Raw genomic sequence first — 26,827 nt, 5'->3', positions numbered from 1 at the left:
TATTATGGTATTGACTATGATGAGATATTCTCTTCTGTGGCAATGCTGAAGTCCATTCGGATTATACTTGCGATAGCTACATATCGAGCTATGAAATTTGGCAAATGGATGTGAAAACAGCTTTCCTCAATGGTGAGCTGGAAGAAGAGGGTATATGATACAACCTGAAGATTTCACATCCATAGATGAGTCTAAGGTATGCAAGCTTCAAAGATTCATTTATGGATTGAAACAAGCAAGCAGGAGTTGGAACATGCATTTTGATAAAGTGAACTAAATATATGGCTTCATTAGGAATGGAGGAGAACCCTGCATATATAAATAGGTTAATAATTTTGTGATAGTATTTCTTGTTCTGTGTGTGGATGATATTCTCTTAATCAAGAATAACATTCCTGTATTATAAGGAATAAAGGTTTGGCTATCATCTCAATTTTTCATGAAGAATTTGGGAGAAGCATCTTATATCCTTGAGATGAAGATCTATAGAGATAGATCAAAGAGGATGCTTGGATTGTCCCAGTGTTGGATGCACAGGGGTTTTATGCATACATTTCAAAAATTTTTCAACAGAAGAATATTAGATTAAATTATTAAAACTATAAATATATGCATAAGATCTGATCTTAAAACTCTTACAAATAGATCGTGACATGAATTTATATGCATAAAAATCTGATAGTAAAATGATAAGCATGTGACCCAAAAGACAGCATTTAGTAATAGATCTAATTAACCACTTCTAGGGTTCCAAACCTAATACTTGAGTGTGGGTAGTTGAACTCTATAATGGAGAACATAGATCTGAAAGTCCTCTCTAGTCGCTCGTAGCCACACAAGCACCTGGTCTCTCTGGATGGTCCACACAAAGCCCTTCTAACCGATTAGCCCTCCACGAGAGTTCTAGCTCGCGCAGTCGGCTTCTGATGGCAGATCTGACTAGATCTCCTTCTTTGATCACCTCAAACCTTTTTGATATCGAAGATGGATCAGAGGAAGATGCTGGATGGTGAAAAAAAATTAGATGAAGACTCTCTTCTCTTTGATCTTTTTCTAACCTAAAAACTTAGAACAGTTCTAGGTTTCTCACCCGAGAGGAGAATGGTCTCCACTTTTGTTCACACCAAAGAAGAATGAAACCTATCCAAAGCTCACATCCTAAAGAAAATTTTTCACCCCACTTTCTCTCTAGTATCTCACAGTGAAAAGCTCTCTTCATTTGGTGCACAAAAATATGGCCTTTTTATGATTGTCGCACAAACCAGATAAGACAGAATAAGGGCTGGAGTTTGTTGCAATTCAAATCATTTTAAATTTTAATCTAACTCTAACTTTTTCTCACCCTTATCTGACTTAAAGAGAGACTTATCAAAGAAAATTTGGCATAAAAATCAATTAGAAAGACTTCTTTTTCTTGTACACAATGGGCACCTTCAGAAACTACCAATGTGTGGAAGGATATGTATAAGGTTTTAAGCTAAAATTCAAATCAATTTGAATTCAAATAAAAATCAATCAATTTCTATCCTTAATGGGTAACAAAAGAAGGATTATTTTCTAGTTTTCTCACATATAAACTAATTTTGTACAGTGAGAAAAGATGTGAGACAATTTGGGTGGCACAAGGGAGAGAATCCCACTCATTTAGGACTCTAGGGTTTAACTAATTGGATTTCTTTCAAACCTAATCTAATTAGACCCAAATAAAATATGATGAATCTAATCTAATTAGATTCCTATAACTTAAATTAAATTTGATAAAATTAATAAATTAATTGAGTCATAGATCCGATCAAATCAGGATCATTTCTCTCTTACCGATTAGGTCATCTTATAACCTAATCAGACTTGACCTGATTGAATCCAATTCAATTAAACTAGATCCAGACTTTAATGCTCAATTAAATTAAGCTAATTAATGATCTAATCACTAATTAATCCTCTATTAGTGATAGAGTTCAAGTCTAGTGAGACTCTTCTCTAGAGTCCCCATCCAGTAGGACTCTTCAGCAGAGTCCCCATCCAGTGGGACTCTTCACCAAAGTCTCCATCCATTGAGACTCTTCAAATTAGCCATATGATCGGAGAGAAATTTTTAATGTGTGTGACCCCATAGGTTCAAACCTAAGTCAATAGTACAGAAACTAATTTCTGTACCAATCAGAGTAATCATCTAGCAATGGTACCCGATGTTCGGAGAGATCGAATGTATGCAAAGCAACACTCAAGAACCTATTTGGATATAGTTACTATATAATTCATCCCTTTGACCCTTGATGCTAGGATGACTTAGAGTTTAAACTATCAACTCTTAACAGTACACCATTATGTATCTCAACTTGATAAATCCTGTGACTCCTCACAAGGATTACCCTGGCCAAGGTCTTACTAAATTGAAATACAAAGCATTCTCTCCAATCTCTTAGAGTGGTCAATATCATTTTGACTCACACACCGACTTCACAAGTACTTGATTGTATCCAAAAATCTTTCGATCCTGAATTAAAAATTCAGATAGTCCAGAACCATAGCATAGTGAGTTGCTTGCAAGTCACCATGGTGATCTTAGGTCGGAGGGACACTTATACCCATATCCCTTCGGAGTGACTCTTGACAGCAGAGTGCTTCAGAGTTGGTCACATTCAGTAAAATATACTCTTACATTTCACCTGCATGCCATATCAGCATTTTTATGCTCCTTGGTTAAGAGGACAACTAACTTATATGGTACACAATGACCTACACTTGATATGTCTATCATCCTAGTTATAGCATATCATTTGATCGCGACCTTATTTAAGGACTAAATGATAAATCCTCCTTTATCGATTTAAAATAGTCCTAAGGACTTTCATCATAACACAGAAGTTTGATATAGAAGATGTACAAGCTTATGATAAAAATTATTAAATAAATATTTTATTAATAAATTTATATATAATTACATCAAATAGTACAACTATCAACAGATTGACGATTGACTTTACGATATATTTTCCAACAACTCCCACTTGTACTAAAGCTAATCGTTATTGTATCGTATACCCATCTTCATTTTGTGATCTTCGAACTCCTTTACCTCAAGAGCTTTAGTTAATGGGTCGGTCAGGTTTTTTTTTCCATCAATCTTCTGAAAGTTGACATCACCTTGATCCACGATCTCTCAAACAAAGTGGTAGCAACGCAGAATATGCTTTGTCCACTGATATGCATTCGGCTCCTTTACCTGAGCTATGGCTCCAGTACTATCATAATAAAGCAGAATTGGACCATCGATGAAGGGTGCCACTCCAAGCTCGATGATGAACTTCTTCGGCCATACAGCTTCTTTTGCAGCATCGGATGCCGCGATGTACTTCGCCTCGCAAATTGAATCGACTATAGTGTGCTGTTTGAAACTTTTTCAGTAGACAGCTCTACCATTTAGGGTAAAGATGTATCCCGATATATTTTTACTATCATCACGATCGGACTAAAAATTAAAATCAGTGTATCCCACAAGTTTCAAGTCAGATTCTCCATAAACGAGCCACTGGTCTTTAGTATTTCTCAAATACTTAAGGATGATTTTTGCAACCTTCTAATGGTTCTCACCTGGATCTGATTGGTATCTGCTCACTACTTCTAGTAAGTATGCCACATCCGATCTTGTACATGTCATGACGTACATTATACAACCCACTGTCGAGGTATATAAAATTCTACTCATATGCTCTCTCTCTCTCTCTTGAGGGCTCTCTCTCTCTCTCTTGAGGGGTTGTCGAACAATCTTTCTTCGAGAGAAAAATTTCATGACCTATCAGAAGAGCCTTTCTTGAAATTTTTCATGCTAAACCATTTTAGCATGGTATCTATGTATGTTGATTGGGAGAGTCTGAGCAGTCTTTTAGATCTATCCCTATAGATCTTCATCCCTAGGATGTAGGCTGCTTCTCCCAAATTCTTCATGGAGAATTAGGACGACAGCCATACTTTTATTTCTTGTAATGTAGGGACATCATTTTCGATTAAGAGAATATCATCCATATACAAAATAAAAAATATAATAATTGAACCATTAGCCCACTTATATATACAGGGTTCCTCTTCGTTCTTAACAAAGTCATACATTCTGATCACCTTATCAAAACGTATGTTCCAACTCTGAGATGCTTGCTTCAATCCATAAATAGATCTTTGAAGCTTGTACACCTTGGACTCGTCTGTGGATGTGAACCTTTTAGGTTGCATCATATACATCTCTTCATTCAGCTCTCCATTTAGAAAAACTATTTTCACATCCATTTGCCAAACTTCATAGTCCAAGTATGCCGCTATCGCAAGCATGATCCGAATGGATTTGAGTATTGCTATAGGAGAGAACGTCTCGTCATAGTCAACACCATAATATTGATAATACCCCTTGGCAACCAGACGGGCTTTATAGGTCTCAACCTTCCCGTTTGTGTCCCTTTTCCTTTTAAAGACCCATTTACACCCTATGGGTTTTATCCCTTCAGATGGATCAACCAATATCCACACATTGTTGATTTTTATGGACTCTATTTCAGATTTTATGGCTTCAAGCCATTTCTCAGAGTCGGACCTCTACATTGCATCCATATAGGTGACTGGATCTTCGTTGTTCTCATCGAGCTCAATAGGATCTCCATCCCGGATCAAGAAATCTAAGTATCTGTCCAGCTAACGTGGTACTCTACCAGATCATCTTAAGAATGTTTGTATATTGGACTCCAGATTTGATCTTATCAAATCTGATTCAGATTCAGTCACTGGTGTCGGTTCTTCTATCTGTCGAACTTCACCAAGCTCAACTTTAGAGGCACTTATTCCTTCACTAAAGAACTCTTTTTTCAAAAAGTATGCCTTATTGCTGACAAATACCTTTTGTTCAGCAGGAAGATAAAAGTAATATCTCCTCATTTCTTTGGGATACCCTACAAAATTATACTTATCAGATTTAGGTCCGAGCTTGTCAGTTTATAATTATTTAACATAAGCCGGACACCTCCAGACCTTAAGGTAAGTGAGGTTCGGTCTACGTCCTGACCATATCTCATATGGTGTTTTACTAACTGACTTGCTCAGAATATTATTGAGCACAAAATAGGCTATCTCAAGTACATATCTCCGAAAGAAGATCGAAAAACTTGCAAACCCCATCATGGACCGAATCATGTCCAACAAGATCTGATTTCTTCTTTTTGAGATACCATTATACTATGGTGTCCCTGGAGGAATTCATCGTCAGAGAATCTCATTCTCTCCAAGATATGTTAGAAATTCACTGAAAAGATATTCACCCCCTCGGTCAGACTGAAGAGTCTTAATATTTTTTTCAGTTTATTTTTCTACTTCATTACGAAATCATTTGAACATTTTAAATGATTCGAACTTGTGTTTCATCAAGTAGATATACCCATACCTAGATAGGTCATCTATAAACATAATAAAATAGCTATACCCTCCTCTGGTACTAATATTCATAGGTCCACAAACATCACTATGTATTAGATCTAGAACTTCACGAGCTCGTTCACCTTTCCTAGTAAAAGATGACTTAGTCATCTTTTCAAGACAAGACTCACAGGTTGTCAATGATTCACAATCATTGATATTGAGGATACCTTCTTGTGCTAACCTATTTATCTTGCTTTTGTTAATATGATTGAGCCTACAATGCCAAAGGTAGGCATCTGTGACATTATCTAACTTTGAACATTTATTTGGAGTGTACATTACACTCATAGGCTGTGACAATATATATATGCCATTTCTTAATTATCCTCGCATTATTGTAACATCATTCATAATGATATCATAATAATCATTCTTTATTGATAAACTATAACCATCTTTGGCTAAAAGATCAATAGAGATTATATTCATCAAGAAAGATGGACAATAGTGACAATCACTTAAAATGATACTATTAGATTTGAAAACAAGCTCGACAACTCCTAAAGTCTGGATTGAAACTTGACTTCCATCTTTCATATTTAAGAATTTCTCATCGTTCTCAAATTTTCTACTAACTTGAAGTCTTTGCAACGAATTGCATATGTGAACTAGACTTTCGGTATCCAATACCCAAGTAGTAGTGTCACATATAGAGAAATTACAAGGTGTTATTATATAAGCACCTTGATCAGCAACTAATTATTCATTTATCTTTAGCTTATTTGGGTCATAGTCTGCTTGACTCAATTCAGTCTTAAATTTTTTAGCTAGATTGGATATAAGATCAATATTCAACTTTCGATACTAGCTATTGAAGTTGGGTCCAATAAGCTCATCACTGTCAAACAGTGAGTGGAGCAATAAATTACTAGCCATTTCTGAAAAAAAAAAAATATTGACCTAATTAGTATATGAATTAATCAAGCCTAAAGATATAGACTTTAGTCTAAAGGTTCTTCCACTATTTTATATGAATTGATAGCCTCTACCTTCAATTCGAGGAATTACCTTAATTCCTTAGTGGATACTAGAATCTAGACAGAATGCATACAGATCCGAGTAGGGCTCGACCAATCTATATGCATCTATGGGTAGATTCTCAACCAATTATTTTTTTAAATAATTTTTAGTAATTAGTTTTATCCCAGATTTTATTTTAGTAGGCGATGGGCCTCCACTGAAAGTCCTTATTAGGTCCAACCATTAACATGAATCTACTCAGTGATTCTAACTAATAAATAATCAGGTCTGAGTATGGCTCGATCAATCCAACCATTCATCAGATAGTACAATAAAGTCATCATATGATGAATAATAATTTCATCATTCAGAGAAATACCAGATGGATGGCACCTGCAATATTAATTAGAAATAATGGACCCATTATCATTCACCTTAATGGGAGGTTATGATCTAGTTAGCACCATAACTAGTTCATTTTATAGACCTAATAATTTAGAGAATTTGGTTAACATAATTTATCAGAATTAAATACATAGACCAACTAATCTCAATTCTCTCACTGATTTCACCAAGTCAGATCAGGGTGGACTAGAAATAAGTCGATCCAACTGACAAATCATCAATCCTCCCACTGACTTCACCAAGTTATGTCGAGGATAAAGACAAGTCGAACTAGGGGTACCTAAATTAGTCAAACTGATTTTTTAGTAAGCATGGGTCAATCCTAATCATTAAGTGATCTGATCAAAACTTGATTCACCATGTTGGCCAGATAAATGAGATCGGTGGGAGGGATATGCCATTAACTTGTCGTAGACTCAATCTATGCGAGTAGCTCTCAATTAATGACCATCGATTAAGATTGCCAAACTTATCTTAGACACCAATGGGTTAATCGATTTCAATTGGATCTACTTATGGATTTGGGTTCGACTGCTAAGCTCAAGATCAAAGTCCATTTGGGTCTAATCAAAGATATGGACTCGACCAACTACAACTATTGTATTGGCTCTAGAGAAATTTTGATTTAATCTAATTTCTCTTCTTAATCCATTTGATCTTTAATTCTAACCCTAGGTCTAACCCAATTAAGAGGATCTAATCAAGCCAACCCATAAACTCATCACCCATATTTTATGCGAATGATATTAAATTTTTAATTCATAATTCTAGATCTAATAGGTTCAACTTAATTCTTAATTAAATTTGAGACTATGGGTAGGGGTTCGATATTTGAAAATAGTTTCAAATTTTATAAAATATTTTTATAATTAATTTTATACACAATCATTTAGATCTGAAACTTGAATCAGCTCATCCCTGGATTGAGCCTACTCATCACAATGGGTCGACTAAATTTCAAGACTTAGTTGACTCATTGATAATAAATTATTAATCATAATTTTTAGTTTGTAATAATGAGTCAGCTCAATAGAAATTGAGCTGAGGAACTAAGGTCCTGAGTCGACCCAAATAATACTGAGTCGACTCAACAAGCGAACTACAACAATTACATTAATTTTAGATTATAATAATTTTACATAAATAGTAATAAAATTAATCATAAATTATTTTAAAATTATTTTAAATGTATTTATGATTTTAAATTTTATTTACAAAGATTAGATGCAGTTACTTTTTATACAATGTATTGTATACACAATCTTAGGATTTTGAGAAAAGTAAATTTTTTTTTTTGCATTCATCTTCATGGGATATAGTCATAATGACACTCCTACACATCATAAGAGGATCAAATTAAATGAGAAAAAGAGAGATCTAATCTTTATTACCTCCTATGACTGGACGGCCTGGTGACAAATCCAATCCGATTACTTCTCTACTCAGATCATCTAATCTTAATAATTTAGATCTAATCTAAATTATTTTAGATCTGATTATTAAATTTTAATCATATTAAAATTAAATAATAATTATCATAAATAAATTTTATATATTTTAAATTAAAATCAGATTTTATAAAGATCAGCACAAACTAAGACAACCTTTACACTGTTAGGAATAAACCTTACAGTAGGACAACCTTATATCAGTTTGTAGATTAGATCTACAACTACTTTTAGATCTAAATATAATATATTAAATCTAATCTAAATTAAATTATAGATCTAAATGCATATAATATCATGTCATATCAAATCTGGCTCTAATACCACTGTTGGGATGCGCAGGGGTTTCATGCATGCATTTCAAAAATTTTTCAGCAAAAAAATATTAGATTAAACTATTTAATCTATAAATATATGCATAAAATCTGATATTAAAACTTTTATAAATAAATTAATGATATGAATTTATATGCATAAAAATCTGAAAGTAAAATGACAAGCATGTGAACCAAAAGACAGTATTTAGTAATAGATCTAATCTACCACTTCTAGGGTTCCAAACCCAATACCTGAGTGTGAATAGTCAAATTTCATGATCAAGAACATAGATCTAAAAGTCTTCTCTGATCTCTTACAACCGCACAAGCATCCGACCTCTACGGATGGTCCACACGAAGTCCCTCTAACCGATCAACCCTCCACGAGAGTGCTAGCTCGCACAGTCAGCTTGTAATGGCAGATCTGACTTGATTTTCTTTTTTGATCATCTCAAACCTTTTTAATATTGAAGATGGATCAGAGGAAGATACTAGATGGTGGAGAAAAATTAGATGAAGATTCTCTTCTCTTTAGTTTTTTCCTCATCCAAAATTCTAGAACAGTTCTAGATCTCTCACCCGAGAGGAGAATGGTCTCCTCTTTTGTTCATGCCAAGGAAGAATGAAACCTACCCAAAGCTCATGTATCAAAGAAGAATTTTCACCCCACTTTATCTCTGATATCTCACAGTGAAAAGCTCTCTTCGTTTGGTGCACAGAAATGTAGCCTTTTTATGATTATCGCACAAACCAGATAAGCTAGGATAAGGGCTGCATTTTATTACAATTCAAATTATTTTGAATTTTAATTTAACTCTAACTTTTTTCACCCTTATCTAACTTAAAGAAAGACTTACCAAATAAAATTGGGCACAAAAATCAATTGAGAAGACTTTTTTTTCTTGTACACAATGGGCACCTTCAGAAACTGCCAATGTGTGGAAGGATATGGATAAGATTTTAAGTTAAAATTCAAACCAATTTGAATTAAATCAAAACTAACCAATTTTGATCCTTTATAGATGGTAAAAGAAGGATTATTTTTTAATTTTCTCACACATAAACTGATTTTGTACGGTGAGAAAAGGTGTGAGACAATTTGGATGGCGCAAGAGAGAGAATCTCACTCATTTGGGACTCTAGGATTTAACCAATTAGATTTCTTTCAAACCTAATCCAATTAGATCCAAATAAAATATAATGAACCTAATCTAATTATGCTCTTACAATCTCAATTAAATTTGATCAAATTAATAAATTAATTGAGCCATACATCCAATCAAATCAGAATCATTTCTTCCTTACCGATTAGATCATCTCATAACCTAATCAGACTTGATCTGATTGAATCCAATTCAATCAAACTTGATATAGACTTTAATGCTCAATCAAATTGAGCTAATTAATGATCTAATCACTAATTAATCTTTCATTAATGATAGAGTCTAAGTCTAGTGGGACTCTTCTCTAGAGTCTCCGTCCAGTGAGACTCTTCACCAGAGTCTCCGTCCACTAGAACTCTTTAAATTAGCCATGTGATTGGAGAGAAACTTCTAATATATATGACCCCATAGGTTCAAACCTAAGTTGATAGCACAAAAATTAATTTCTGTACCAATCAGAGTAACCATCTAGCAATGGTACCCGACATCCGGATAGATCGAATGTATGTAAAGCAACACTCAAGAACCTATTTCGTATAGTTATCATATAATTCATCCCTTTGACCCTTGATGCTAGGATGACTTAGAGATTAAGCTGTCAACTCTTAACAGTACATCTATTATGTATCTCAACCTGATAAATCCTATGACTCCTCATAAGGATTGCCCTGGCCAAGGTCTTACTAAATTGAAACACAAAGCATTCTCTCCAATCTCTTGGAGTGGTCAATTCCATCTTGACTCATGCACCGACTTCATAAGTACTTAACTATGTTCAGAAATCTTTCGATCCTGAATTAAAAATTCAGATAGTCCGGCATCAAAGCACAGTGAGTTGCTTGTAAGTCACCATGATGATCTCAGGTCGGAGGGATACTTATATCTATATCCCTTCGGAGTGACTCTTGACAGTAGAGTGCTTCAAAGTTAGTCACATTCCATGAAATATACTCCTACATTTCATCTGCATGCCATATCAGCATCTTCATGCTCCTTGATTAAGAGGATAACCAATCTATATGGCACACAACGACCTACACTTGATATATTTATCATCCTAGTAATAGCATATCATTTGGTCAGAACTCATTTAAGGACTAAATGATAAATTCTTCTTTATCAATTTAAAATAGTCCTAAGAACTTTCATCATAACACAAAAGTTTGATATAGAAGATGTACAAGCTTATGATGAAAATTATCAAATAAATATTTTATTAATTAATTCATATATAATTACATCAAATAGCACAACCATCAACAGACTAATGATTGGCTTTGGGATATATTTTTCAACACCCAGTCCATGTTCATCAATATCGTACTGAAATGGTTCAGTATGAAAAATTTTAAGGACTATCTCCTAATAGGCCATGGAATTACTCTCTTAAAGAGGGATTGTCCGATAACTCTTCAAGAAAGGAAATGCATGAGTAGGATTTCATATGCTTCAGCAGTGGGTTCCATAATGTACACTATAGTATGTACAAGATCAGACGTGGCATACTCACTAGGAGTAGTGAGCAGATAGCAGTCTGATTCCGGGGAGAACCACTAGAAGCTTGTAAAAATTATCCTTAAGTATTTGAGAAATACTAAGGATCAGTGGCTTGTGGGATTTACAGACTTCAATTTACAATCAGATCATGATGATAGTAAGAGCATGTTGATTATATTTATACTCTGAATAGTGGAGCAATCTGTTGAAAAGATTTCAAGCAACACACCATGACCGACTCTACAAGCGAGGTGAAATACATCGTGGCATCCGATGCTATGAAAAAAGCTATGTGGTTATGAAAGTTCATCGATGAGCTTGGAGTAGCACCCTCCCTCGATGTCTCTATTTTATTGTACTGCGACAGCACTGGCACTATTACTCAAGTGAAGAAATCGAAGTCACATTAGCACACCAAACATATTCTACGTGGATACCATCTGATCCGAGAGATCGTAGATCGAGATGACGTCGAGCTTCAGAAGATCGACGGAAAGAAGAATCTAACCGATCCATTTACTAAATCCCTCAGTATCAAGAAGTTTGAAGACCATAAACTGAAGATGGATACACGATACTGTACTGATTGGCTTTAGACCAAGTGGAAGTTGTTGAAAGTTATATCCCAAAGTCAATCATCAGCCTGTTGATGATTAAGCTTATTTTATAAATATATATAAATTGATAAATTAATAAAATTATTATTTAGCTTTTTCATCACAAAGTAGTATACATCTTCTTAATGAACTCCAATTATTGTGATGAAGTCCTTAGGACTATCCTAATTGATATAAGAGGATATATCATTTAGTCCTTAAAATAAGTTCACGACCAAATGATACGCTATTACTAGGACAATAGCGTTTATCGAGTGTAGGTCATTATATATCATATGAGTTGGTTGTCTGCATAATCAAGTGGTGTGGAGATACTGGTATAGCATACAAATAAAATATAAGAGTACATCTCATTAAATGTGACCAACTATGGAGCACTCTGCTGTCAAGAGAAGCTCGTAAAGGATATGGGTATAAGTATCCCTTCGATCTGAGATCACCATGGTGACTTGCTAGCAACTCACTATGCTTTGATATCGGACTATCTGAATTTTTAATTTAATGATGGAAGACTTTTAAGTATAGATAATACTTACGAAGTCGGTGTGTGAGTCAAGATAGCATTGATCCCTCCAAATAAGTAGGAGTTAATGCATCAGTATGTTTCAATTTAATAAAATCTTAGTCAGGATAATCCATGTAATGGATTTAAAAGGTTAAGACACAATATGGTTGACTATTCTAGGGTTGACAGTTAAACTCCAGGTCATCTTGAGCATTAGGATCAAAGGAATAAATTATACGGTAACCTTATGCCAATAGGTTCATAAATGATGCTTTGCAATCTTTCGATCTATCCGGATATCAAATACCATTGCTAGATGGTCACTTTGATTGGTTAAAAAAGTCTATTTCTATATTATTGACTTAGGCTCAAACCAATAAGGTTACACTCAAAAAAAATTTTCGACTGATCATGTGGCTAATCAACGATTGAGAACCATTCTAGTATTTAATCATCAATTCGATTGATGATTAACCTTATGTAAAAGTTGTAATAAATTAATTTATTAATTATTAATAAATTATAAAAAGATTGATTAGAGATTATATTACTAATTAACTTAATTTGATTGAGTATTGAAATTTAGATTAAATCTAATTGAATTAGATTCAATTTGATTTGACCCGATTAGGTTATGAGATGATCTAATCGCTAAGGGAGTTTGATTTTTGATTCGAACTCGATTAATTTTTAGTTTGATTAAAATTTAATCGATATCATTTGTTATCTTATTGAATTAGATAATCTAATTGGGTTGACCTAATTTAGTTGAGTCAAGGACCTAATTAGAAATGAATTCACATAAGAATCTGAGTTGAATAACTCCTTGCACCACCCTACCTATGCCTATCTCTTCTTCACACGTGAAAAGAGTTTTCACATGGAATTTTTTGTGCCCAGAAGGTGTGTGATACCTTTTTCTAATCCTCTTTAGATTAGAATTTTGTTGGTTCAAGTTTGAGTTTAAATTGATTTGAAATCAAACTTAAACCTAGAGTCCTAGATTGGAGGGACTCTTCCTTGCCGCCAACCACCTTTTCTCATCATGCCAAAATGGTTTTTGTGTAAATGTTTTTGTGCCAATCTGAGGTTTGTCACCCATGTTTCTGAGTTCCTTAGATGTGAATTGAGTTTGGTTCAAAATAGAATTCAAATCTGATTTGAATTCATGATAAGATCAAACCCTGCTTGAACCTAAACCAAAATATTCAAACTCTATCCTTATCTTGATAAGATGCCACCTTAAGAAGGGATATTTTTTGTGCACCTCATTAGATTACTTTTGGTGTGAGAGAACCTCAAGGTTTAGGTGTGAAAAATTTGAGAGAGGGGTGGGCGTCTGTGCATGAGAAAATGAGAAAGAAGGTTCCTCTTTGGGCGTGAGATCTACGGTGGGCTTCTAAGGTTTTCTAGTTCCAATTTTGTGAGAGAAAAATAAAAAAAAGTTTTATTCTTCTTCTTCCACACCATCTCCTCTTTGAAAAGCTCTATCTTCTAATCTAAAGGTGTCCATTCGATCTGAAGAAAGGAGTCTCCATCAGCCACGAGCTAGCATTCTCAGAAAGGATGATCTGTTCGAGACCTCGAGTGGACTACCTATAGAGGCTGGACGCACTGTGCAGCTACTCGACATCAGAAAGAACCTCCAACCATATTCATCAGTAGCACTGATCATCGATCCATAACCAGATAATGAGTTCGAAACTCATCGGATCAAATCTAACCGTTAGATCTGATTTAGGACATTGATACGATCGATGCAGTCTTTTATGTTAAATCAAATTTTTTTATGTATTATTTTTATGTCATAGATCTTTAGAAAGGTAGTTTAGATCTGATCTAAAGTATATGTAGAAGATTAAAAAGTTTAATCTACTACTTTCATTATAAAAATTTAAAAAAAAATACATGCTTTGAACTATCTGTTTTCCAACATTTCTCTCTTTCCTTACCTTCTCCTCCACTTTGCCTCATCCTTCTCCATGGGCCCCACTCCCTTCACATCTATGCTACCATATGTTGTCTTTAGCCCCCCCACCCTGCCCCTCTCCTTCACCTTCTCTACTCTTCTCAAGGCTTGCACCACCACCCACTCTTTCCCCATGGATGCCCATATGCATGCTTGAGCCCTCACTATTAGTAGCTTCGACACCCACATCTTCATCCAAAATATCTTTATCTCTATGTACATTAAGTGCTCTAACTTGCTATCCACTTGTAAGGTACGTATTCTTTGGAATATTTGTTAGAGATGTTAGAGATGCCTTTTTTCCTCCAAAGTATCCCCCAAATATAAGAAGTGATTTTCCTTGTAAGTTGATTGCTCCAACTTAAGTTACTATTTGACTAAAGTTGATTTGCACATGACTTCAACTTTGAGGATCCAAACAACCTCTAACGTGCTATTTAGTCCCTTATAAGTAGGGCTGGAAATAGGCTGGACTAGGCCAAGCCTCATCCCTACTTGATCCAGGTTCAAAATATTTTTTCGACCTTTAAGCTGAGCTTAGGCCCAAAAATTTTTTAAATTTTAAGGCCTAAGCCTGGCCTGGGCCCAACCTTGAGCACAATCGGGTTGCCCCAAATTCATTATTTGGGCCACATATTAGGCCGACCGAATCTATAAAAAAATGAAAGTTTTTATTTCTAATAATGACTGGTAGGTATTATTTTTTAAGAAAAACAACACATGTATATAAGTCAAAAAATTGATCCATAAATTATAGTGACACTTGCACTCTATTTAGTTATCATAATTGAGAACAAACTCATAATTATTAAGCACTACACCTTTAAATCATGCATCTCTGGTTTAGTTCAGGTTCAAATTCACTTCTCTTCCTTTCTAGAGTGGACTGATGTTCATCCATAAGTCTTTGGAACTCATCTCCTGCACTTATCATAAAATATTAGCATCAATATACATACTAGATAGAACCAAGAGAATTGATTCAGAAACTTAGGCTAATCTTTTTTCTAGACCCACATATCAATGGAGATAAATATATTAAGATGTGGGAAAATAAATCTCACATGTTCTTTGCAGGCAAGCTTTTCTTATAAAATTAGCAATTCAAGCTCTCGTTTATCAAATAAAAGATTCTCTCCTGATGATGGCCCACAAGAATTAATAAGTGATTCAAAATGAGATCCACTAAACAATAGTTGATGAGAATAGAAAAGAAACATCTCATTTAACAAATAGAAACCAAAGAGACCTCCTTCCTAGTTGCTTGAGTAGCTATTTTAATATCCAAACTATTGTTTTCTTCCTTTAGTGCTCTATGTTTTTCTTCAAGATTTGTTCTTGCTTCTTTCGATTCTTGTTCAAAGTAGCATAATTCTTTCAATCTTTTAAAGATATATTCATTATAAAAATTACACATGAACCCAGCAAAGTCTAAAGCTTGTCAGAAGGCTTCCAATTCTCTCAAAAGATATTGTTGCTTGGTGCATAAGTTTAAAAATGGATGTTGTGCATTGTGGCTTGAATAGGGTTGCGAATGGAGAATCATTAAGAACATGCCTAAAATATAACCTTATGAGTATATTTGTTCTATATTGTAGCATGACAAAAAAACCAATAGATAACTTAATAAAAGTATATTAAAGTTTATCAAGCTACCAATGGATAAGCATGCTGTTAAATTGAAAAATATAAAGAAGAAGTTTCAAAATTATCTAATGAATCAATCCAAAAGTTAAAAAAAAAAACAAAGAACGATCTAATAGCTAAACAAAATATTTTTTAATTTTAGTAATTATTTTTCCTCCATCTTTATTCATCTATTATCATGAAAACCTATATTTAGAATAAATTAAATAATTAAAAGATGAAAATTTTAAATATAAAAATTTATAACTTGATATAGATTTTAAAAAAAATTACAAAAATGATTATATAGTATTATATCCATATCCCAACTTTACTGCTCAACTTGCTCTAAGGTATCATCATCCGCATTCAACTTTAAAAAACTCGAGCAACTTATAATTATTAATACATATATCAATCATAAATCAAAATATAAACACTATAAGCAAATAAAAAATATTACATAAATTTAAAATATTTATATATCTTCATCATATGCTTCACGAAGTCAATCCTGGATGCAAACTAAGGCCTCAATAATAGATGGATTTAATTGTTAGATGTATATTCTAGAACTTAATTATTGATTGACATATTATTCATTCTATGACATCAATTTATACTTAAACTATTGATTTAATTAATAAAGGATAAATTTTTTTTTCATTCAAGAGTTATGTATTCTTGAATCATCTTTGAAATTAATATTATGATACATATTCTCAAGTGTTGAGAATTAGAGGTATGTATAATCAATTTCTAAATTACTTTCGATTATAGGATAGTTATGGAGATGGTGATTGATCTAGATAGATCGGTGCATAGTTCACTTTCTTTGAAATAGATGAGTCTCTAATCTATGGTGTAGAAATACTGAGCGACAAGTACGGGTATTTGTTAAAGAATAACTAGTATTGGGTGTGACCATATGAGAGATCACATGAATTTTTATCTAATCGTCAGTGATCATCTCGATGCTGTAGTTGTGTGATTGATCTTTTGACCTACAATGTTATAGTTGCTCACAGTAAAACTAATGTGGTTTGCTACATATAAGTATTGACTCAATTATGAGTTTTTGTAATAGATGTTGGCTTCAGTTGGTTGAACTGTGGGAGCAACATATGCATCTGGATAGGATCTATAGATCTTAATAGAGGAGAGTAGTCCTATGAGATTTGAGAAGCTGAGTCTATAAGTCTATGACCATAGCAGTGTGATTGATGAAAAAAAAAATTTATTTAAAATTACTATTAAACTTGAGCTGATCAAATCTATCATATGACTAATGATGAGGCTTGATGATTTATCTATGACCTGTCATCTAGTCAGAACTCATAATAGAGGGACTGTATCATATATTAACTATACCTAGAGGTTTTATTTTGATTCTACTGGATTGCCACTGCATATTGCTAGATGTTACTCATGGATTGTGAGAACTCAATAGGATCATTCTGGATCAATGATCCTTATCGAGTTATAGTGAAATTATTCTGACCTACTGAAAGAGATTTCAGTGATACCTATGATAGAGATCATGGTCTGTCTTACTATCAAACAGAATTGAACTTATAGGATCACACATAAAGGGAGAAGGTCTTGATTAGTTCTAATTGGACTTATGAAGTATCAATTTATATGGATTTAGAGAAATCCTATTGGGTTCATGTTAATCTTGCTAGCACTTGGATGAACGTAATTTTTTCTTATAATTAGTTTGCTTATATGATAAGCATTAGCCAATACCTACACTTAATTTAAATCTAATTGTATTTGATTCAATGTTCTCCAATGGTTAGATGCTTAATTTATGGCTTAGATTAAATCAAGAAAGAGTTTCTTGATTTTATTCATCTTGATTTGATCAAAAATCTTTGAAGTAAATTTATAAAACCATGTGGGCTAATTTATGAGTGTTTAATTAGATCCCATATGACGGGATGCCTAGCACTGGATGTGGGCATGGGTGATTTATGGGTAGCACTTCATTTTTTTTGTCTAAGTATATTATGGCTAGGACTTCTAATATGATTAGGAGGAGGGATCTTAATTTGATTAGGATAACTATTAGATATCTATTTAAAAAACCTTAGCCTTACCTCTCTCATAATCTTATGATCTTCCATCTTTGCCGACACTTATTACTGTGCCCACGCCCCCTCTCCTCTCTCTCTAGCCCACATCCTCCTCTCTCTAGGCATCTCTTTTTTGGATCTTAGAGAGAAGTGGGCGGCATCCTTTCTTTGGTGTCAAGGGTTGGCATCAAGATTGATTGGTTTCTTCCTCTTCTTCTCAAATTGTTGGGAGTTAGTTACAACCACTTCTTGTTTGTTGTTCTTCTTAATTAGTTGAGGGATCAAGAAAAGTTCTTAGTTTCTTCAAGAATAAAGAAAGAAAGATCAAAAGGGTTTATGAATTGATCACTATCCAAACTTGATTCAAGTCTATTCAGGCTTTCAGTTCAAGCAAGAAAGATCTAAGAGAAAATAATTGAGATCAGTCCTGTGGATATCCATAGAGACAAGATGCTTGTACTGCTAATTTAGAGCTTGATCAATCCTAGATCCAGAGATTGAATTGGATTCAACCCCAATTATAGGTTTGAGGCAAAAGAAAAAATGATTCAGGCATGTGAATTGATTACAGACTTTCTTTATTCATCTTAAAATCAGTTTATGTTAATTTCAGCATATGAACCAGATCCATAAGTGCTTTCATATGATGAATACATATTTAGATTAAAAATATTTTAATCTAATTTTTTTGCTACATTTGGATTTAAAAATATTTTGAAATCCATATGACTAGCACCTGTAGAAAATTCAAAGTGGTATCAGAGCCATATGTTCATATGTATGAAATTAGTATAAAAGTTTTGAAAATTATTTTTTAAATTATGATTTTAGTTCATACATGCAATATATGTATTTATGTTCAGATGTGAAAAATATTTTAGTTCTAAATTTTATTCATATATGCGATATATGAAAGCATGCATAAGTTAGAAATTAATTTTTTGTGATATAAATTTTTTATATATACGATATACGATGGTATATTTAGTTTTAAAATTAATTTTTAAAAAATCTAAAATTTTTCATATACATGATACATGATTGCATGCATGTTCTAAAAATATTTTAAGAACTAAAAACTTACTTTTTATGTAATGAATTTAGATCTGAAAATTATTTTTATGATCTGAAATTAGTGTATGCATGAATCGTTGGGCATTAATAGTTTTGTATTAGATCATGTAATTGGATTGCATCTTAGGTTATGATTAAATTATATTAGATCGAAATCGATGTAGCTATTGATTAAACCAAGTCAAGTGTTAATTTGGATTAGATCAGTTAAGCTTATGATTCTACAAATATTATAGATTGAGTTGATTGAACCCCATATGTAGAATCGATCAACCTAAGGACCTAATTTGGCTTTATAGCTTGAACTAGATTCACCTAAGCTAACTAATTGAAATCAATAAATTATTTGGTGTCTAAGATAAGTCTCGATCAGTGATTTTTAATTTGGAGGCTACTCTCCTAGATAATTTAGCCTACGGTAAGTTAATAGCATACCCTCCTGCTAATTTCACTTACCTGGCTAATTAGATGATTGGGTTCATTAGTTACGAAGATATTTTGGTTCAGCCCATGCAAGTTAGATCGATCATATGATGACTGATTAGATGAGACCTAACTTAAATCTTTCTAATCAATATTAAGCCTTATGGTCTTCCACCATTGTAGAAGTGTGGGTATGGTACTGGCATTGACTGATCTCGGCTGGTTATAGTGGCTCAATTACAACGGAAACATGCAACCACTCTACTAGCAAAGAGTTACTCCAGAGTGAAGATGGGATTGGGCCCAATATATGTTATCTGAGGGACTTAATAATGGCTTCACATCTACTTGTGAATGGTGGGTCTGACTTAACTAAAAAATAGGACAATATGTATTATCTGAGCTCTCATGACTTAGAGACCAAGTCGTTGCAATATACTAAGAGAAGCATCAAGGCAAAGAGTTGCCTATGCATCGGTGTGTATGTCATTATAACTATTAGGTGAGGTGCATAGCATCAGTGGGACCGCAGTACCTATTAGAAATCTTGCATTGATCATGTCAGATTTTTGCTTTTGACCCAGAGAGTGTCAAAATCTGAAAAAATAGTGAGAGTCCATTTGCATCTAAAAGTCTTTAGAGCTAATATAAATTTAAGTATAAATATCTAACTAGAATCTCTACTCTCGTAGATAAACAATGTCAGCCTCTAACCCATTAGTCCGCATCTTTGAAACCAACCATCTGACTGGCATAAATTTTAAGGATTGACTCAGAAATCTTAGGATAGTTCTGACATTCGAGAATATTGGGTATATACTCAACCAAAATGCTCCAGCTCTACCAGCCCATCCTATGACAGAGCAAAGAGCTGCTCTAGACAAGTGGATAGATGATGACCTTAGGGTGAAGTGTTCTATGCCAGCTTCCATGTCAAACGACTTACATAGCCAACATGAGTACATGCCCACTATCTATACCATGATCACTCATCTGCAAGAGTTATACGGTGAGCAGAGCTAGACCGCATGCTTTGAGTTATCCAAGCGGTTATTCGATATGAAGATGCACGATGGATAGTTAGTCCATGATCATTGTATGATAAAGATCAAAGATTTTGAGGAGCTTGAAAAGCTTAGACTTACTATGCAGAGGGAGTTAAAGGTAGATTTGATCCTTCAATCCTTGATTAGTTTATTTGGACAGTTTATTGTAAACTACCATATGAACAAATTAGACTGTAACTTATCTGAGTTGGTCAATATGCTGGACACTACTGAGGGTATCTTAAAAGGTTCAAGACACTCTATCTTAAAGAGCTTAAAAAAATAGGTGAAACGCCTTGTGAAGATATGCTCATAATAGAATCTAATCTAATAATTTCTTCTACTTCTAGTTGGATATTGGACTCTATACACATATATACTACAATACAGGGTCTAATAGGAAGCAGAAGATTGAGACAAAGTGACAGATCCTTCGGATCGAAAAAAGAGCAAAAATTGCTGTAGAAGTCGTTGGAACCTATCCTCCTCGATTACCGTCAGACTTTAGATTAGATTTAAAAGACTGTTATTTTGTTTCTGTAGTTAGCCAAAATTTGATTTCAATTTTTGTACTAATACAGAATAGATTTATTTTTTAATTTAATAAAGATTATTATTTTATTTATTTACGAAATAAATTGATTGCATCTGATCTTTTGATTGACAGTCTTTATCACTTGCATATTGATGCTAATGTGAACCTAAATGAGCAAGTAGTGAGTGTCGTAGGTCAAAAGAGATCCAAAGATGAGTTTAAACATAAATACTTATGGCACCATAGACTTGACCATATTGGAGAAGATAAGATAAACAGACTGAAAAAAGATAGGATCCTAGACTTGGTTAAATCTGAATCAATTTCAGCCAGTAAATCATTCTTTCGAGGAAAAATGGCTATATTACCCTTTGTGAGATAAGAAGAAAGGACCACTGAGCTACTAGTCCTAGTACACACCGGCATGTGTAGCCTATTTGATGTGTAGGTCAGAAGTGGTTATAGCTACTTCATTATCTTTACTAATGATCTATTATGATACATATATATATTTCTCATGAAACACAAGTCTGAAGCCTTTAAAAGATTTAGAGAATTCAGGCATGAGGGAGAGAAGCAAATAGATAAACCCATCAAAATTTTTTGATCTGATCGAGAAGGAGAATACCTAAGTGCTGAATTTCTGAAATATCTTAAGGAGAATGATATAGCCTCTCAATGGACTCCTTTCAACACACCTCAACTCAATGGGGTATCCAAAAAGAAAAATAGGATCCTATTAGATATGGTCAGATCTATGATGAGCTTCACTGATTTATCCATATTTTTTTAGGAACATGTCTTATTTACTATGATGTATATTTTAAATAGGATTCCTTCAAAATTCATTCCTATCACACCATATGAGATATGACACGATAAAAAGTCAAGTCTAAGTTATCTTAAAACTTAGAGATGTCCAGCCTATGTCAAGAGACAGAAAGCTGATAAGTTAGAGGATAGATCTGTTGTAGCTCGGTTTATAGGATATCCCAAAAAATTCATGGAGTACTATTTTTACATTCCACATGATCACAATGTGATTGTGAGTCACAATATCACGTTCCTAGAAAAATAGTTTATCTAGGATGGTGATAGTGGAAGGTTAGTTGAGCTCAACAAGAATGTCTCTCAAGAACAACGAGCTATAGATCCTCAAAAATCCATCCATGATGAGTCAGTAGTTAATATTCCACCTCTACCTCATAGATCAGGTAGAATCTCTCATCTTCCTGAAAGATACATAGGTGTGCTAAAAGAGGATACAGAGGAAGCATTCCGCGTGGAAGATTGAGGGTTATGATAATGATCCTAGTACTTTTGACGAGATGATGTCTGACATCGATTTTGAAAAATAGTTAAATACAATGAAGTCAGAAATTGACTCAATGCATTCGAACCAGATATGGACCTTAGTAGATCCACTTGAGAAAATTATTCTCATTAGATGTAAATAGATCTACAAAAGAAAAATAGGTACTGATGGTAAGGTAAAGACTTATAAAGCAAGACAGATGGCGAAAGATTATAGTCAGTGCAAAGTAATTGACTATCATAATATCTGTTCACCTATGACCATACTGAAATTCATCCACACATTGCTTGCTGTTGCAGCCTACTATGCTTATGAAATCTGATAAATGAATACAAAAACTACTTTTTTGAATGGATATCTTGAGGAAGATATTTATATGGAGCAACCTCTTGATTTCACATCTAGTGATAGTGATCACCGTGTCTGCAAGTTGTAAAGGTCCATCTATGGACTAAAGCAAGCTTCTCAGAGCTAAAATCTTCATTTGAATAATGCGATCAAATCGTTTAGTTTCATCAAAAATGAAGAAGAACCTTGTGGTTATAAAAGGGCCAGTGGGAGTGTGCTTATCTTCCTCGTATTGTATGTGGATGATATCCTCCTTATTGAAAATGATATTCTCATGTTGACCTTAGTCAAAGCTTGGTTATCTAAAGAATTCTTCATAAAAGACTTAGGGAAAGCATCTTATATTTTTGAGATAGAGGTCTATAGAGATAGATCTAGAAAGATGCTTGGCCTATCACAAAAGTTGTACATAGAGAAAGTGCTGAAGTGGTTTAGTATGAAAACTTCAAAAGAGATTTGCTACCCCTTAGGTATGGTATTCAACTCTCTAAGATGATGTATCCGATCACTTTTGAGAAAATCGAGCGCATAAATAGGATCTCTTATACTTCAGTGATACGAAGCCTCATGTATGCCATGCTATGTACTCAACCTAATATTATCCTTGCTGTGAATGTTACGAGTAGGTATTAGTCAAATCCAGATGAGAAGCACTGGATAGCTGTGAAGAATATCCTTAAGTACTTATGAAGGACTAAGAATTTATTTTTGATCTTTGGAGGAGCACCTGAATTATTGGTTCGATATGTTGGAAGGATTCCAAAATAATCGATCAATGAAGCCTGAGTATACTGTAGATATATAGGATGCATTCTAGTTCTTTTTGTTAGTTGTAGAACTAGATGTCATGCCATGAGATGCCATGACACTATACTATAAAGATAATGGCCCTATAGCCCTTTCTAAGAAGCCAAGGTCTCATCGAAAATCCAAACACATAGATCAACGATATACGCGACTACCTCGAGTAGAAATATATGTCGAGATGTGAAGAGTAGACTCCATAGATAACGTGACAGACCTGCTGACAAAGTAGTTAAACCAATCCAAAATGAAAGTCCACCTTGAGAAGATGGGGCTTAGATTAATAGCCAATTGGCTTTAGTCCAAGTGAGAGATTGTTAGATGTATGTCCTAGAAGTCAATTATTTACTGACATATTGTTCATTCTATAACATAAATTTATACTTAAACTATTTATTTAATCAATAAAAGGTAAGTTTTTTTTTCTATTCAAGAGTTATATGTCCTTGAATCGTCTTTGGAATTGATGTTATGATACATATTCTCAAGTGTTGAGAATTAAAGGTATGTATAATCGATTTCTAAATTATTTTCGATCATAAGATAGTCATAGAGATGGTGATTGATCTAGATAGAGTGATACACGGTTCGCTTCTTTCGAAATAGATGAGTCTCTAGTCTATGATGTAGAGACACTAAGCGACAAATACAGATAGTTGTTAAAGAATAACTAGTACTGAGCATGATCATATGAGAGATCACATGAATTTCTATCCAATGATCAGTGATCATCTCGATGCTGTAGTTGTGTGACTAGTCTTTTATCCTGTGGTGTCATAGTTACTCACAGTAAAACTACTGTAGTTTGACTACACATAAGTATTGACTCAATTATAAATTTTTGTAATAGATATTAGCTTCAGTTGGTTAAGCTGTGGGAACAATGTGTGCATCTAGATGGGATCTATCAACCTTGATAGAGGGGAGTAGTTCTATAAGATTTGAGAAGCTGAGTCCACAAGTCTATGACCATAGCAATATGATTGATAGAAAAGAATTTCTATTTGAAATTACTATTGAACTTAAGCTGATCGAATCTATCATATGACTGATGATGAGGTTTAACGATTTATCTATGACCTACCTCTAGTCAGAACTCATGATAGAGGGACTGTATCATATATTAACTATACCTAGAGATTCTATTTCGATTTTGCTAGATTGCCACTATATATTACTAAATATCATTGATAGATTGTGAGAGCTCAATAGGATCATTTTGGATCAATGATCCTTATCGAGTTAGAGTGAAATTATTTTGATCCACTGAAAGAGGTTTCAATGATACCTATGATAGAGATCATGATATATCTCACTATCAGACAGAATTTAATCTATGGGGTCACACATAAAGAGAGAAGGCCTTGATTAGTTATAATTGGGCTTATGAAGTACCAATTTATATGGATTTAGAGAAATCCTATTGGGTTCGTATTAACTTTGCTAGCATCTGGGTGAATTCAATTTTCTTTTGCAGTTGGTTTGCTTATATGATAAGCATTAACCAATTTCTACAATTGATTTGAACCTAATTGAATTTGATTCAATAGCCTCCAATGGTTGGATACTTAATTTATGGCTTAGATTAAATCAAGAAAGAATTTTTTAATTTTATTTATCATGATTTGATCAAAACTCTTTGAAGTGAATTTATGAACCATATGGGCTGATTTGTGAGCGTTTAATTGGGCCCCATATGATGGGATGCCTAACACTAGGTATGGGTGTGGGTGATTTATAGGTGGCGCTCCATTCATTTGGTCTAAGTATATTATGGCAAGGACTTCTAATTAGGAGGAAGGATCCTAATTTGATTAGGATACCCATTAGATGTCTATTTAAAAGACCCTAGCCTTACCTTTCTCATAATTTCATGATTTTCCATCCTTGCCGCCACCTATTACTATCCTCACGCCCCCTCTTCTCTCTCTCTGGCCCATGCCCTCTCTCTCTAGGTGTCTCCTTTCTGGATCTTAGAGAGAAGTGGGCGGCATCCTTTCTTTGGTGTCAAGGGTTGGCACCAAGATTGATTTATTTCTTCTTCTTCCTTTCAAGTTGTTGAGATTTAGTTATGATGATTTTTGTTTGTTGTTCTTTTGATTAGTTGAGGGATCAAGAAAGGTTCTTGATTTCTTAAAAAATCAAGAAAGGAAGATCAACAAGGTTCATGAATTGATCCCTATCCAGGCTTGATTCAAGCCTATTCAAGCTTTCGGTTTAAGCAAGCAGGATTGAAGAAAAAATAATTGACATCGGTCCTATGGATACCCATAGAGGTAGAATGCTTGTGCTGCTGATTCAGAGCCTGATCAATCCTAGATTTAGGGATTAAATTGGATTCAACCCTAGTTATAGGTTTGAAGTAAAAGGGAAAGCGATTCAGGTATGTGAATTGATTACAGACTTTCTTTATTCATCCTAAAATTAGTTTATATTAATTTCAACATATGAACTAGATCCGTAGGTACTTTTATATGATGAATGCATACTTAGATTAAAGTATTTTAATCTAATTTTTTTGTTATGTTTTAGATTTAGAAAAATTTTGAAATCCACATACACTAGCACCTGTAGAAAATCCTGTTTGGAATTATATCTTAAAGCTAATCATTTGACGATTATGCTAATTATAAATGTATATGAATTGATCAATAATAAAAATTATTTAATTTTTTTCATCATAAAGTTATACCTTCTAACGAACTCCTATGTTGTAATGAAGTCCTTATGATTACTTTGATTGATAAAGGAGGATTTATCGCATAATCCTTAAACTGGTTCACGATCAAATAATATGCTATTACTAAGATGATAGCGATATCAAGTTTAGGTCGTTGTGTGCCAAATGTGTTAGTTGTCCTCATAACCAAATGGTATGAAGATATTAGTATGGCATGCAGGTGAGATGTAGGAGTACATCATCACTGAACGTGACCAACTGTGGAGCACTCTGCTGTCAAGGATAGCTCATGAAGGGTATGGACATAAGTGTTCCTTCGATCTAAAATCACTACGGTGACTTACAAACAACTTACTGCACTTTGGTGCCAAACTATCTGAGTTTATAAATTAGTGACAGAAGATTTTTGGGTGCAATCAAATACTTGTCAAGTGGTGTGTGAGTCAAGATGGGATTGACCCCTCCGAATTAGTAGGAGTTAATGTATCAATGTATTTCAATTTAGCAAAACCTAAACTTGGATAATCTATGAGATGGATTTAAAAGATTAAAATATA

The sequence above is a fragment of the Elaeis guineensis genome, chromosome 15 (genome assembly GCF_000442705.2).
Source record: "Elaeis guineensis isolate ETL-2024a chromosome 15, EG11, whole genome shotgun sequence".
In the NCBI taxonomy this organism is placed as follows: Eukaryota; Viridiplantae; Streptophyta; class Magnoliopsida; order Arecales; family Arecaceae; genus Elaeis; species Elaeis guineensis.
This window is presented reverse-complemented; position numbering follows the sequence as displayed.